Source organism: Thermobia domestica, chromosome 2, assembly GCF_964235325.1.
Source record: "Thermobia domestica chromosome 2, izTheDome1.hap1.1, whole genome shotgun sequence".
NCBI classification, from domain to species: Eukaryota; Metazoa; Arthropoda; class Insecta; order Zygentoma; family Lepismatidae; genus Thermobia; species Thermobia domestica.
In genome coordinates this window covers 382,999,320-383,015,028 of record NC_137455.1, presented here as the reverse complement: position 1 = coordinate 383,015,028, position 15,709 = coordinate 382,999,320, and the positions used below count along the sequence as shown (strand labels likewise).

Here is a 15,709-nt window from a genome sequence, read left to right as displayed (position 1 = left end):
TCTAGGAGGCTTAGGCGGGCAGATCATGTAGCTAGGATGGAAGAAAGTAGAAACGCTTTCAAAGTTTTGACTGGAAGACCAATCGGAAAACGACCATTAGTAAGACCTAGGACCAGATGGGAGGACAATATTAAGATGGATCTCGTAAAGGAATACAAAGTGAAAACTGGATCCAGTTGGCTAAGGAGAGAAGTCAGTGGAGAGCTTTTGTGAACGCGACATTGAACCTCCGTGTTCCATAGTTAGTCTTTTAATCAACTACCCACTATCATAATTAGCGTAAGTCTCTATCACTATTAAGCTTTGCACTACGCACAAAAATCAGTAGTGTCACATCAGATTTTGCCAGGTGAGGGGCAAGGTTGTCAACTAATAGCTATAAAGATTTCACGTTTTTGAAAATGAAATGAAATCTTGAAATTTTTCTCCTGCTGTTATGGCGGTTAGGCTAAAGGAGACGGTGATGATGAGAAATGAATGAAATGGAGGAATAAAGAAAGTCGGAGGAAACGGGAGAACCCCGAGGAAACCGAGGCACCACCACAAAGTGTGTTTGTCCACCACAAAGTTCACTTGGTGCAAGCTGGGATCGAACCAAGGACCCCAAACACCAGAGGTGAACGCCCTACCACTGAGCCACCGCGGCCCCTTTACGTTTTTTTTTGTTTTGTTTTTTTTAGTATGTTAGTATATAATTTGTGAAGAATTACGTGATTCTCAAACTGAAGTGGGCAATTGCTCCCCCTGCCCTTCCCAAGCACAACATACTGCCTTAATTTATTAACAAAATGTCCTTTGTAGATATTCAACAAAATTCACTTGTCCACATACATTTGGAAATTCTGCTATTTTTAATTCAAAAAACTATGATGTGTGTTAACAGCGAGTGCACACATTACAATTACTGAAACTAATTTGTATAATTTGTTCCTACCACGCATTCTTCAAGCCTATAGAAATTAGGTCTATAGCATGAATTGTAAGTAAAACCAGAGCATTTTTCTCTTTTCAATCAAAATTTTAAAATATTTGCTATAGAGTAATGAAGCATTGAGGAAAAAGTAATTTATGAAGAAAACAATTAAGTACGCGCTACTGTAACATGTGACTGATGAGAGAAAAATCCTGGCAAGAATAGAACAAAAGAGGATACTGACATCTTGAGTGTGATTTTAAGATGAATCTCTAATATATATGGTATCGGTATGTAAACCGATTTATGTGTTTAGAAACATTAATTGGTGGTCATACATAATCTATATTGCCAAATCAAATATGGATTTCCTATCTCATTTCCTGTATATCGAAGCAAAATCAACTGTGAACCTTTCCATAGCAGAATAATGAGTTCAACCCATGATAGTTGAACTATTCACAGTTATATAAAAGCATCAACTAACCTTTCATCATTAAAAAAAGCTTTGAAATTCTTCCATAGTCCAGAGCACGTGCGGCTGTCAGATTTCACTTTATGATCATTTCCCAATACTCTCTTCTTTACATACAGTATATGCTATTTCCTGACTCTGTCGACTGATTTCTTTTTCACAGGTCTGGAAAGCAAGAAAGAAAATAAGTTTATTTTAAATGTTTAAAAATTTAATACGAAAATTTCTATTCTCAACAGTGTAGACTACAAATACCATCTTTAATTTTTAGCTCATTGATTTCTACGGAGAATTATTCTTTTGTTTTGTTTCAATGAAATGAACTGCAAGTTTTAATACTTTGATTTTACTGACTCTTTCTTCAAATCTCGCCAAATGTCACGATTTCAAAATCAATTTGTATTATGCTCATATAGAACTTTTACGATTTCAAAATCAATTTACATTATACTCGTATATAAGTTGTACCATTTCAAAATCAAATTGCATTGCAGTATATACTTATATAAGTTTAAATTTATTTAAATTTAATTATTAGCTATCAAAATAATAGGTGACAAAGTTTAATTTTCATGAAGTGAGGAACATTTAAATAAATTTGGAGAGATAAGTCAAATCAAAAGATTAAAATTTCAAAGAAAGCATAAAAATAGTCCTCCGTAGAAATCAATTCACTAAAAACAAGAACGGTGCACATGTTCAACATCCACTTCCGTAGAAATCAATTGGCTAAAAACAAGGACGGTGCAAGTGTTCAACGTTCGCTAAATTCGAAATTTGCCATTGAAATGTAGATATAGATGTAATATGTTTACCTAGCACATCAGTATTGACATTGATTCAATTAAATCTGGTCATGTTTATTTTTCAGTGTCTTTTCGATTCATTTATCTAATGTTTTTATTACGAGTATAGCGTGGTATCAATGCTTATTCAGTTTCTGTAACACATCTTTAGTGACTTAGCAACAATTTAACACTAAAGTTAGGTCAAGAAAGACAAAAGTTATTGCATACCAAGACACAAAAAAGGAAGAAGAAACTAGAACAAAAATTGGTTGGTTAATGTGAAGATTAGCTTTCCTTTTAGCACTAAAGCAATATGACACATGGACGAACAGCTTAACGTGGGATCTGAATCATAGGAATCGAATCCGAGTCTATTCTAACCACACAAATAAAATTAGAATCAAAGTAAGAGGTCACGTGACAAAGAAAGCCAGAAATTTTATTATTTATGGAGTATTACACTATAATAGACAGAAAGAGATGTATAAGTTACTTAAATGGCCTTACTGCAGACATTTGAAGTAAAGAATCAAGTGAAGACTCAAGTAAAGACGCACGTGAAGACATTTGAAGAAAAAAGGTTTCTAACGGGAAATATATTATATTTATAACTTAAGAAGAGGCTTATGAAAGTGTAGATGTGGAGTGTGGCGATATAAAAATATGAAACATGAACTTTCGGTGAAAAAGAAAAACACGGAGAACAGAATCATTGAAAATGTAGAGATATAGAAGAATCGAAAAAAGTATATGTATACATAACATCGAATGAACGAGTGTTGGAAATGATACAAAAGAAAATAAGTATTTTGAGGTTGATATCCGAAACAGGATTGAGGAAGGTTAGACACATTGCTATACACGAATGAACAATACTATTGGTCATAAGGGAATGGCAGGAGGAAAAGTACCCACAAGGAGGACAAGAGTAAAATATAAGTGTAAGAAAGAGAAAATACAAGAAAGTGAAAAGTCTGTTTAGAATAGAAAGGTATGAAAAGTTGCATCAAACTAATTGAGAGATTGCTATCAAGAGAAGTAGTTACGTACAAACTGAAATGCACAGAAAAAACAAAAGCTTCTTTCACATATAATTCGTGAGCTTTCGTAGTGAGAATTGAGTATTCTTTATTTACAAATAACTAAAAAATGACCCTTTGCCTTGTTTTCGAATGTTGATTTCGGAATTATAGAGCCTCTCTTTTAAAAGAAAGAAAAAGAGGCACACAGAAACAAGTCTTAAACACTGTTAGAACTCTTTACACATTACCTAGTGTCTAGAATGCATCCTATCATGGTTAATAGGGACTGCCTTCAGAGTGTTCAAAATGAACCTGAACTTCTGATGTGTCCTATTAACATGAGATCACAAAATCTACTTTTAGACAGTGTTAGACACTTTACACATTACCTAGTGTCTAGAATGCATCCTATCATGGTTAATAGGAACTGCCTTCAGAGTGTTCAAAATGTACCTGAACTTCGGACGTATCCAATGAGTATACGGGCACAGAAACTATTTTTGATAAGTGTTAAAGCAGTTTACACACTACCTAGTGTCTAGAATGCCTTTTAATAGTGGTAATAGGAATTGGCCCTCAGAGTGTTCAAAATATATATCTGAATTTCTAATGTATTCAATGAGTATACGGTCACAGAACAGTGTTGGGCCCTTTACGCATTGCTTAGTGTCTAGAATACCTCCTAACAGTGGTTAATAGGAACTGCCCTCAGTTGTGTTCAAAATGTACCTGAACTTCTGAAGTGACCAATGAGTATACGGTCATAGAAACGACTTTCAAACAGTGTTGGGACCCTTTACACATTGCTTAGTGTCTAGAATACCTCCTAACAGTGATTAATAGGAACTGCCCTCAGTTGTGTTCAAAATGTACCTGAACTTCTGAAGTGATCAATGAGTATACGGTCATAGAAACGACTTTCAAACAGTGTTGGGACCCTTTATATTGCTTAGTGTCTAGAATACCTCCTAACAGTGGTTAATAGGAACTGCCCTCAGTTGTGTTCAAAATGTACCTGAACTTCTGAAGTGATCAATGAGTATACGGTCATAGAAACTACTTAGGACACTTTACACATTACGAAATTTCTAGTAGACTATGTAAAAGTGTTTAATACTAACTGCCCTCAGAGTGTTTAAAATGTACCTCAACTTGTGAAATGTCAAATGAGCATACGGTCACAGAACTTACTTTCAAACAGTGTTAGGACACTTTACACATTACCATTCACACATGTACAAGTCGTTCCTGTTCGTATACTCATCTGTCTTTTCAATTATTCTTTGCTACATGGTGTACTCTCAACAATTTACTTCAATTTCTAAGCACCTCGAGGTTCCCATTTCCAGTTGTAACATCTAATTTCAAGGCTTCAACTGCGAGCGGTTTTATTGTTGCAACTATCCCAAAAGTAATTTAGTAGCGTATCTTCAGGAAGATACTTTTCGATGCTTTTGATTTTAAAAAGCCTAATGGTTTATGTTTAAGATTAGCTGAATAGATTAAAAATGTCGCGTAAATTTAGATGTTTTCATACACTATCTCAGAACGTAGAATATAGTGGACACTGAAATACTGCTGGATACTATGCTTACATGTGATTGTATCATACCGTGGATGTTCGCTTGACAATCTACAAAATAATAAAGATTATAGAAGGGCATTCCGTACCTTTGTTTATCGATCTTGCTATTCGAAGAGATCCTTGTGTGTGTGTGTGTGTGTGTGTGTGTGTGTGTGTGTGTGTGTGTGTGTGTGTGTGTGTGTGTGTGTGTGTGTGTGTGTGTGTGTGTGTGTGTTAAATTACTTTGCATTAGACGTTGTTACGATGAACACGCACTTTCACTCGAAAATAGTAAACATAATATTCTATAACAATTAATACGAGCCTCGTATGCAGTGTGGGCCAGGCTAAAATAAGAATGATACCCGCGGGGCTTTCTATTGTACTCCAGAGGTGACGGTTTGTTGAGTGGGTGTAAGTCATACACTTTCTGAATTGCTGTTTTATTTTGCGTATTATGGTTCCTCTTTCATATACTTAGACAAACTAGGGCTGAGCTACGAAGATTTGAAAGTGACTCTGAAAGCTGCGTTTTTCTAAACTTCAATACGGTAGCTACCGCCTTACCTTCAGAATGGGTTTTTTGATAAAGGGTTAACGAAAATATTTTCACAGTTAAAAGTGAAATCTCAAGTGAGATATATTATGATGACCAAACACATCTTTCATGTTACACTGAGTTTTAAAAAGAAGGAATAAATCGTACATTAAAAAAAAAATATATTTTGTTCGCGAGACGAATGAAATATACTTGTGGGCCTAATTCGGACCTAGGCTGCCGTTTGGCCATCACTGTATAGACTAAATTGAATCCTGTCAGTGTTTGAATCTTCATCTACACTTATGTTTCCTTTCACCTATCAACACTGATTTATCTCTTGCTGAAGCTTTTGTGGTAGACAAATCTACCCTTAACCTACCATCGTTTGTAGAGCAAATCCTGTTGTTTTAGCAGAGCTGCAACTGCCTATCAACAAAACTCAGAGACGTTTCCTTAAGGGGGAGACTACTAAATATTTTTCAAAAGCTAACATTTTTTTTTTTTTTTTTGCTAGTTTTTCGTAAGTGAAAATAGATAATAAAACGTAATTTATCTCAGTAATAGATAACATTATTCTACACCCGAAAATACGAATCGGAAGAATTTTCAGTGTTGCCATCCATAGAAATTACAGTGTGACCAGAATTTGAATTACCCAAAAATCTAGGTCATGGCTGCGACTAGAAAAATGAGCTCAACGGCAATTGATGACCTATCATGTTGTCTGTATTCCTTGTTAATTACTTTTTAAGTAATATTTGTATTTATTTTATAACAAAGAGTACAAAATATATAATTTTTAATTATCAGTAAAATTAAAATACAAAACTACAGTGCATAAAACACGAACCAATTTGTGCTACATGGACACTAAAAAGCACGAATGCTATCTAACCAAGTCAGGGCAGGAGCGCAGCAGGAGGGCCCAAGCGTTAGCGAGGGGATGTGTCCGTAGGAAGCAGGCACGTCAACGATGGGGGGTATACGCATAAACAAAGATACTGGAAGAGCACAGTTACACATACAATACTTTCACTATCACTCAAAATGCATTTCAATATGCTATGTACTGACAGTAATTACTTATATTCAACTCTCATTCCTTCATAATAAAATGTTTCACATACTATTTTTCCTAATAATTTCCTATTTGGTAGAACCGTTTGCTCGAGTGAACCTGGATACATATATACAGGAATGTTAGTAAAGCAAGCTACTTAAAAATAGTTAATTCTCTATGTTTAAAATTAACTCTTTTCTGGAGTTCTCTTCAAATTTCCTGCGGCTCATAATAGAGGGCACAATGTTTTTCTTGAAAGTTTCTTCTCTAATGGAGACTGGACAAATAGGTATCTATTTAAAAGATTAAAAAGGCAACTCGCACTTATTTAGTTAGTCTGGATGGATTAAGCTTAAATCCTTTTCCCCTGTAATTTTATTTTACGTCAACATTTTCGTACCTAGCACCTAATAATAGCTCTCTGTTTCAAATTTATTAATGTTTGTATGGGCTTTATCATTGTTTATAATCGGTACTAAAGAATCAAAAATATATATATATATAAAGTTAGTATTTGCAGAGCAGAACAATATATTTTTACATCAAAAACTAAATACTTGTAACCAGTGGTGTATTTAGGGGGGTCCAAAATCTTACTTACTATAGTAAAGTATATGAAATATCTTGCAGAATTTTCACATTTTCAGGCAAAGCCCCCCGAAAGTTACCAAAGCCCCCCCCGAAACAAAATCGTAAATACGCCACTGCTGGAAACAGTTTCGCCAACTAACTCTGGCTTCATCAGACGCTATGAGATACGGCATATTTAATTGATCATCTTTCTCCACTTTACAGTTTTGGATTTTATTACCTTTTTTTATTTTATGTCCAAAATAAAACTTATGTGATAACCTGTGTACTCAATCAATTTTGAACAACTAAGTAATTCAAAGTAATTCACTGTACGAAAAGCTAACAGAAAATAAAACAAAATTCCATTCTTGCATTATAATATAGTACGAAGTTAATCAAAGCTAAAATAACATATTCTAACCTACTGAACTTATTCTAACCTAATGTATTCTGTTGTAACGTCAACTTTCACAGAAAAATGTTTGATCAAAGAACTTCTGAAATTTATCAAACCGTTCTGAACTTACGAAAAAAAAAAATGTAGTGGGTTTAGGGCAGAGACGTACGGCAGGGATGGGTTCTGGGGTCCTCGAAATACCGACTTTCCTGTTAATTTAGTCTAATTTTAGGGATAATTTTACAAAATTTAATATATTTCGTTCTCATATTAAATTTGGACCTCTACAAAAAGCTTTGGAGCCCCCCATTCCCTAAAATAAATTCATAAGTACGTCCCTGATTTAGGGTACGTTTGTTGGTGACTGTACATTAGTTTACGCTCGATCAATATGGTTAATTTTCAATGTAGCAATTATTAACCAATGTACAACGCTATCGCCCAATAGAGCTCGACTCATGACACAGGAACGATCGCAGCAAACACTGAATTGAGTTATTATGAAAATCGTTAGAATGCACGACAATAACATGTTCACTATTTACTTTGCTTTTGTTATTCCCTTTAAAATAAGAATGACTAAATCAATTAAGAAATTAAAAGATTAAAATTTCAGAGAAATATATTTACAGTAAGAAACATACTAAGGATGTCCCGTAACCTTAATCCTATACACATTAAACACCGCAAGCGTTAAAAAGAATTTTTACATTAATCTACCCCTTTTATACATAAGTGTTACATTTGTGATGGATTTGTAGAAATTTTAACTTAGAAGATAGCGTAACTCGTTTGAGGAAAACTAGTTAAATCGAAATTTTGCAGGACCGATATATGAAGTACAATTCCTCGTTTAAAAAAATCTTATTTCTGGTATGTTGGCAACCAAACCAATGACTACGTAGTTTACGATCTAAAAATTTATACTTTACAAAGATGTTTTTTAAATAGGAACCGATGTATACAAGTGAATAATGGCATTAGTTCATTTTTTCCATTATTTGAACTGAGCATCCAAATAGCCAATATATTCTTAGAAATTTTCCTCATTATGCTGATTACTCCTGATTACTCCCTTCTCATCACGTATCTCGTTTGACGTACATTTTGATTCTTGTCGTCTTTCGTAAATGTCAACAGAGCTAGGTAGTGATGTAAAATCAACAACAAACACAAACAATAAAAAAAAGAAATAAAACATGTCAACGAGGATGTCTAATATGTTGGAGTACCTCAAGGATCTGCTTTGTCTCCTTTGTTATAAATATATCCCGTTTCCTGACGATTTCATATAACTTCTCTTCTCGGTTAATCTTGATCAACATGCAGTCGGCAATGTACTTCTAATAAATAGGAAAAACATTTACCAATTAAATATTCATACAAGCAAACTGAAATCAATACTTTCATTGCATATTATAGTGTCTATTTGAGCCTTACCATAGTTTCTCTACCACCAAGGTACAAAGGAACCCATTTCAACTTCATCTTACTGTTCAAGACACACGTTTTCAACCTACAAAATACATAAAAAAATTTCTTAGAATATAGTATCTGACAATAGCTATCCTAGAAACCACACAATAACTATTACTAGCTACTGAATCTCCTTTAACGATTTATACGATATTTGGACTTCAATATAAAAGCGTTCTTAACACTATGGAGCATTTGTCAAGGCTATCATTACATACGGTCTCAGTGAATAGCTATCTGCTTCACATCTTTACTGCAAAACTCTGAAGATTCTAGAAGAATATTGTCACTATTTCAAAATTATATGTACATACAGATGGCACTCATAAAAAATAGTTTGCACTAGTTTCTTATATACCGTAAATTGCCGAGTCACTTCCAAAACCACATCAACATATTTGTCAATAGAACAATGACTTTCATCCAACTTCCATTTATTTAAGTTAATATCTCACAACATCATACTTGTGTCTTCCATATAGCTCATTCAATATACAGGACTATCCAATTATCGCAAATTACTAACTACCCAACAAAACATTAGTACATATTCATATTTGTAACTGGTCCCCTCTCAGTACAATAAATTCATCATAGAGTAAGTATGACTCACAATCGAGCATCTTTAACAAATCAAAAGCTATTTTCACAATCGCTACTAACAGACATTCAAAAAAAGCAATTCGCGATCAGATATAACTAAATTATGTTTTAAACTTCCTTCCAAAAACTTCCAAACACTTCTTGCCAATATGTCGCTTATTTCCTCGAAAAATATATCAACATAGCATATATGAAATAATCACAAAACTAATGCAAGATGGACTATATAAAAACATTTTTAAAAATTAGACTATTGAACTTCATTTGTTTCAAAGATAATAACAGAATATCCACCAAAACTCAAACAACAACTTGTCCGAAAAGTTACCTCACTTCCAACCTTCCCAACATTCTTCCCGGTGCTAATCAGAAATGATTTTCCTCTCCTTAATACACCATCATCATCGTCAGCATCATAATCATAGGTGTTCTGCCATTATTGGCAGGTCACTTGCTGCAACTGAGAAGCTTCCATGCTCCATGGTCTTCCTCTAACCTCTTAATCTTTGCGTACGAAATTGCTGTTTTGATATCGTCCATTAATTATAGTCTTTTTAGACCCTTCCTCTCTTTCCTGCCACCATGCTTTCTAAAACGTCTCCCATGATACCGTTCCTTCTTATCTAATGTTCCAACCAATTTCCTCTTCTTAATATCTAAAAGTGTTCTTTTCTCCCCTACCATTTCTAATATCCTCTCATTCGTTTTCTGCTCGACCCAGCTAATTCTGTCAATTCTTCTCCACACTCACATTTCTAAAGCTTCTAGTCCGATATTTAATCATTTTTATGTAATGTCCATGTTTCTGACCCATACAGTACAATATTCCATACGAAGCATATTTTGAGTATTTTTCTTAATTTTTTATTCATGGACCCACAAAAATAGTATTTTCTTCCTCCTAAAGGCTTCTTTCGCCATTCCTATCGTTGATTTTATTTCACGTCCACATTTCATATCATTACTAATAATACCACACATGTATCGAAAACTAGTCACCTGTTCTATTTTCTCCCCTCCTACTTCTATATTTGATACCAACCTCTTCGTTCCGAATAAATATGATTTCTTCATCACTTACTGCATCCAACTTCCTAGCTCCACGAAATATCTTAACGTACCTTTAATCATAATCTTTACTTTTCTTAATATTCTTTACCGTCTCGAATCACTTTGCATTTGGTGTATTATTTACCATAAAGCAAACAAACAAAAAAATGCTGGAAATTCTGGAAAGCTGGTATTTCATACAATCAGTGTATCTTCTTCAGGTTACTCCCTTTTCTTTATTCTCACACCTATACAGATAATCCCTTCCATCAAATGACCTTAATCTATTCGTTATAGAAGTTTTTGGTTCTACTAATAAGCTCCTCTAAAACTAGTCATCTTTTGCACAAAATACCACTGATCTCAATTACTGAACAACGTATAATTAAAAAGATAACTTTGAAGTTTAAAAGTAAATACATATCATTGATCACATGGGACGCAACGAAATTAACAAAATATCTTCTATGAACTAAAGAATCAACTGGTACAAATTGAGAATATGGGAGTAACTATTTGTAACATTTACGGGTAAAATATACTAGTTCATACAAGTACACATATACAAAAGAGTGATATGTAAGAAAGCTAGAATACCTTGAGCATATGGTTCTACCAAATAGAAAATTTATAGGTAAAACACGATGTGGAACATTTTTCGTGAAGGAATTAGAGTGTAAATATAAGTAATTAGTGTCAGTGCACATCATATTGAAATGAATTTTGAGCGAAAGTGGAAGTATTGTATATGTAAGTTTGTTCTTCCACTATCCTCGTTTATGTATATACCCTCCGTCGCCGACGCGCCTGCTCCCTGTGGACGCACCTCCTCGCTAACGCTCCTGCCCTGACTCGGTTAGATAGCATTCGTGCTTTTTAGTGGCCGCCTAGCACAAGTTGGTTCGTGTTTTATGCACTGTAATTTTTACACCATACGTCCACACTGTACTCTCCTGAAGTCAATCTGCAAGTACTAATGGAGGTCCTCATTCAGTGCATGCTCTGCTAAAACAAATAAAAAGCTTTAACCTAACCTGAAAATGTGAGAAATGTATCGAAATTTGGTAGAACTGTCTGCTCGAGTAATGCCGAAAGCTAAAGTATGGTGATCAGGGTCTGCAGCTTTCACGCGATTGTCCTTTTTTCAGTCATCCACTGTCTCGAGAAAAATGCAAACGAGATTCAAAATATACTTTTAAAAAATGACTCGGTTTTGACTCGTACTTACTTATTATAATTTTTACTTGTTCTTAAATCTTATCGTTGAGTCTTCGTTCGGAAATAATTCGAAATTTTGTTACATTGTTTCATATTTTTGTGACAGATTTCTCTAGTTGATGTCCTAATTTTGGTTCATGCTAAACGTTAAAAGGATGTACCGGTATAACAGCTGGAATTGGAAGTAAGCTTAAATGCATATAAATCTGGTTATTTTGAAAAGTTGGAGACTCTTTGCTCACTGGCATGAAAAATTACTATACCTAGATGGATTAACAAGTTATACAAGTTTGCCGAGTGTTCCGTGACTTTTATTTTCTAAATCTGGTGATCCTAAGCTAAAGGAATCAGGTAGAAATTACAGCAAAGCCAAGCGTCATTACCAGGCAATCATCCATAAGCAAAGCTTTTCCTTATACTATAAACTTCTAAACACCTTGCATACACATCCCAATGTATCTTTAAGCCACATTGATCTTAAATGCCACCCTCCCGATCGCCTTCGGCACCCTTATACTCTGTGCTAATCTTCTAACTTCATTTACTATAAGCTTTCTAAGCTATTTGAATGTTGAGTTAAATTTAAACAGAGCCCTTCCCCAACTTCTGTAGTGCCCTAACCTTTAGTGCTTCTCATATGCCTTCTACTTCCTAGCAAGGTCACGAAACAAATCGTCTCGTGAGGTACCTAATGAGTTACATAGACCCGCTGCGTATGTTCTTGTTTATAAGTATGTGTGATACTAGCAACTTGCATACGGGAGCTCTCTCAAACGCCAACCATTAAAAAAGCAAACACGTAATGAAATTGTTATAGTTTACCTTACTTTGCCGTTACTAATCCCGAACGGAGATAATTTTCTTCTTACATTTTTTTTATGCTAGTTCAGTTTAGTCAGCACTGCAGCATTTTAATGTATACTAGAAAACGGAAAATGTAAACATAAATTGGTGGTAATGAAGAAGATATTAAAGAAATTAATATATTAATTCATAGAGTTCTACGAAATATTGAAACATGAACATACATAATCATATTACATGAACAAGATTATCTTCATTAAATGCACTAAGATTAGTACACATGTACAGACGAAAGTTCTGACTAATTGTTCTAATTATTTTCCATTTTGTTTGACTGTAGTCAAAACTAAAATCAAGTACCATTTCTATATATTGTTGTCCATAAGTTTCGGTTTCGATTACCCACCATAATGGTCCAATAACTTAATGAGAAATGATAGATTAATCAATTCCGGTTTCAATTACACACTATAAGGGTCCAATATCCTAACCAGAAGTGATAGATTGATCAGTTTCGGTTTTAATTACAAACTATAAGGATCCAACATCCTAACCAGAAATGATAGATTGATCAGTTTCGCTTTTAATTACAAACTATAAGGGTTCAATATCCTAACTAGAAGTGATGAATTGATCAGCTTCGGTTTTGATTCGGTCCAGTATCCTAACCAGAAATGATAGATTGATCAATTTCAGTTTCAGTTATATATTATATCGGTCCAATATCCTAACCAGAAGTGATAGATTAATCAGCTTTGGTTTCGATTGGATCCAATATCCTAACCAGAAATGATAGATTGATGAATTTCGGTTTCAGTTACATATTATATGGGTCCAATATCCTAACCAGAAGTGATAAATTAATCAGTTTCGGTTTCGATTGGGTCCAATATCCTAACCAGAAATGATAGATTGATCAATTTCGGTTTCAGTTACACATTATATGGGTCTAATATCCTAACCAGAAGTGATAAATTAATCAGTTTCGGTTGCGATTGGGTCCAATATCCTAACCAGAAATGATAGATTGATCAGTTTCGATTTCAATTACAAATAAGGTCTAATGACCTAACCAGAAATGATAGATTAATTAGTTTGGGTTTTAATAACGAAATGCAAGGGTACAATATGCTAACCACAAATGATAGACTGATCAGTTTGGGTTTTAATTATAAACTACGAGGTACAATATGCTAACAGAAATGATATATTGATCAATTTCGGTTTCAGTTACATATTATATGGGTCCAATATTCTAACCAGAAGTGACAAATTAATCAGTTTCGGTTTCGATTACAAAGTATAAGGGCCCAATAATTTAACCAGAAATGATAGATTAATCAGTTTCGGTTTCAATTACAAACTAAAGGGGACCAATAACGTAACCAGAAATGATAGATTGATCAGTTTCTGTTTTAAGCACAAACTATCGAGGCCCAATATCCTAACCAGAAGTGATAGATTAATCAGTTTCGGTTTCGGTTACAAATTATAAGGGTCCAATAAATTTACCAGAAATGATAGATTGGTAAGTTTCGGTTCCAATATCCTAACCAGAGGTGATGTACTGATCAGTTTCGGTTTCGATTACGAAGTATAAGGGTCCAATAAAGTAACCATAAGCTTCGGTTTTAATTACAAATTATAGGGGTCCAATAACTTAATCAGAAATGATAGATTAATCAGTTTCAATTCAATTGCAAACTATAGGAGTTTAATATTCTGACCAGAGTGATACATTGATCAGTTTCGATTTCAATTACAAATAAGGTCTAATGACCTAACCAGAAATGATAGATTAATCAGTTTTGGTTTTAATTACAAAATGTAAGGGTACAATATGCTAACTACAAATGATAGACTGATCAGTTTGGGTTTTAATTATAAACTACGAGGTACAATATGCTAACAGAAATGATATATTGATCAAGTAAGATTTGAAGCTTTCCTGGCGGCGTATATGATAAAGTTCTTCTCGAGCAATCAGCCAGGTGAAAACTGGTGGATAGGCCAACGTTTCGAGAGCTGTCATCGTTCTCATCATCAGGGCAATTATATATCATATATGTATCATCAGGGCAATTATGTATGCATCAGGCATAATTGCCCTGATGATGAGAACGATGACAGCTATCGAAACGTTGGCCTATCCACCAGTTTTCACCTGGCTAATTGCCCGAGAAGAACTTTATCATATATTGATCAGTTTCGGTTTCAATTAGAAACTGTAAGTGTCCAATATCCTAAACAGAATCTAATTTTCAGACCCTAATTTCCTATCAGGAAACTATTTCCCGCTGTTTACCGCCACTTTGCTGTGTGAGGACTCATGTTGAACCCAAAGTTACAGTGGATTTAAACTACTTTCGGTGTTAGTATAATGAAAGTGTAGAAAAGAAGTGTATCCTTAAAATGTTGAGTAGACCCTATATAGAAGAACTGTTCCTCGTCATCTTTTATCATAATCATTTATTACGATTAACATTGAAAACGGAAATATTAGATTTCAACCGTTTCCGGTTGAAATACAGTGGCGTGAACGGAGACAATGAATCGAGCTAAAAAAAAAAACTCTATCTGGTATCGTTTCTGGCTATTTCTTACTGTTTTGGCTCTGGTATGTATCAACAGACGGACCGACAGATGGACGTAGATATTTTTATAAAACTTCCATTACTTATGCATAGCATAGTTTGGAAGTCCAAAAACCGAGGAAGTTAACCAATGGTATGTAAGTGGCGTTAAAAAGGTATAAAAATAAAAATAAAAAAACGTAGTAATACATTTCCAGGTTTAATGTTTGTGTGACCCTCCCGTCAGTTAACAAGAATCATGTAAAATGCAGAGATATTAAAAAAATTCACAACTGTGCAAAGTAGCATCTGTTGTGTGTGTTCGTGAGTATACTTACTTACTTATACTGAATATATATATGGTCTATTCATATGACGGTACACATACATACCGCAATATACGAAGCCTAACTTTACACAACAAACTCCCCATCTCCGATATATGGCCCCTGAGCTGTAATAAGCATTCGCAGAGGGATTATTAGGAAGGCGAGAGGGGGGAACGTATGAAACGCACGGTCCTCTTTTGGTGTTCCCGAAGGGAATTAACGCAATACCACCGCAATTGCTACTTGCAAAAGAGAGAGAGAGAGGAGGGAGAGAAGTTATTGTGTTTTTAAGCTGTGAATATTCATTCCAGCCAGTAAAACTC

At 34.4% G+C, this 15,709-nt stretch overlaps 1 long non-coding RNA gene across 3 annotated transcripts in view; it reads right to left on the bottom strand.

Moving 5' to 3' along the window:
* LOC145678877 (uncharacterized) overlaps positions 1 to 15,709 on the bottom strand; it is a 116,919-nt gene that overhangs the window by 22,925 nt on the left and 78,285 nt on the right. For all 3 annotated transcript variants that reach the window (XR_014130477.1, XR_014130478.1, XR_014130479.1), the window contains 2 exons: positions 8,774 to 8,849; positions 1,401 to 1,553 (listed from right to left, as the gene is read on the bottom strand). This is a non-coding gene — a long non-coding RNA (uncharacterized LOC145678877). The remainder of the gene's footprint in view (positions 1 to 1,400; positions 1,554 to 8,773; positions 8,850 to 15,709) is intronic.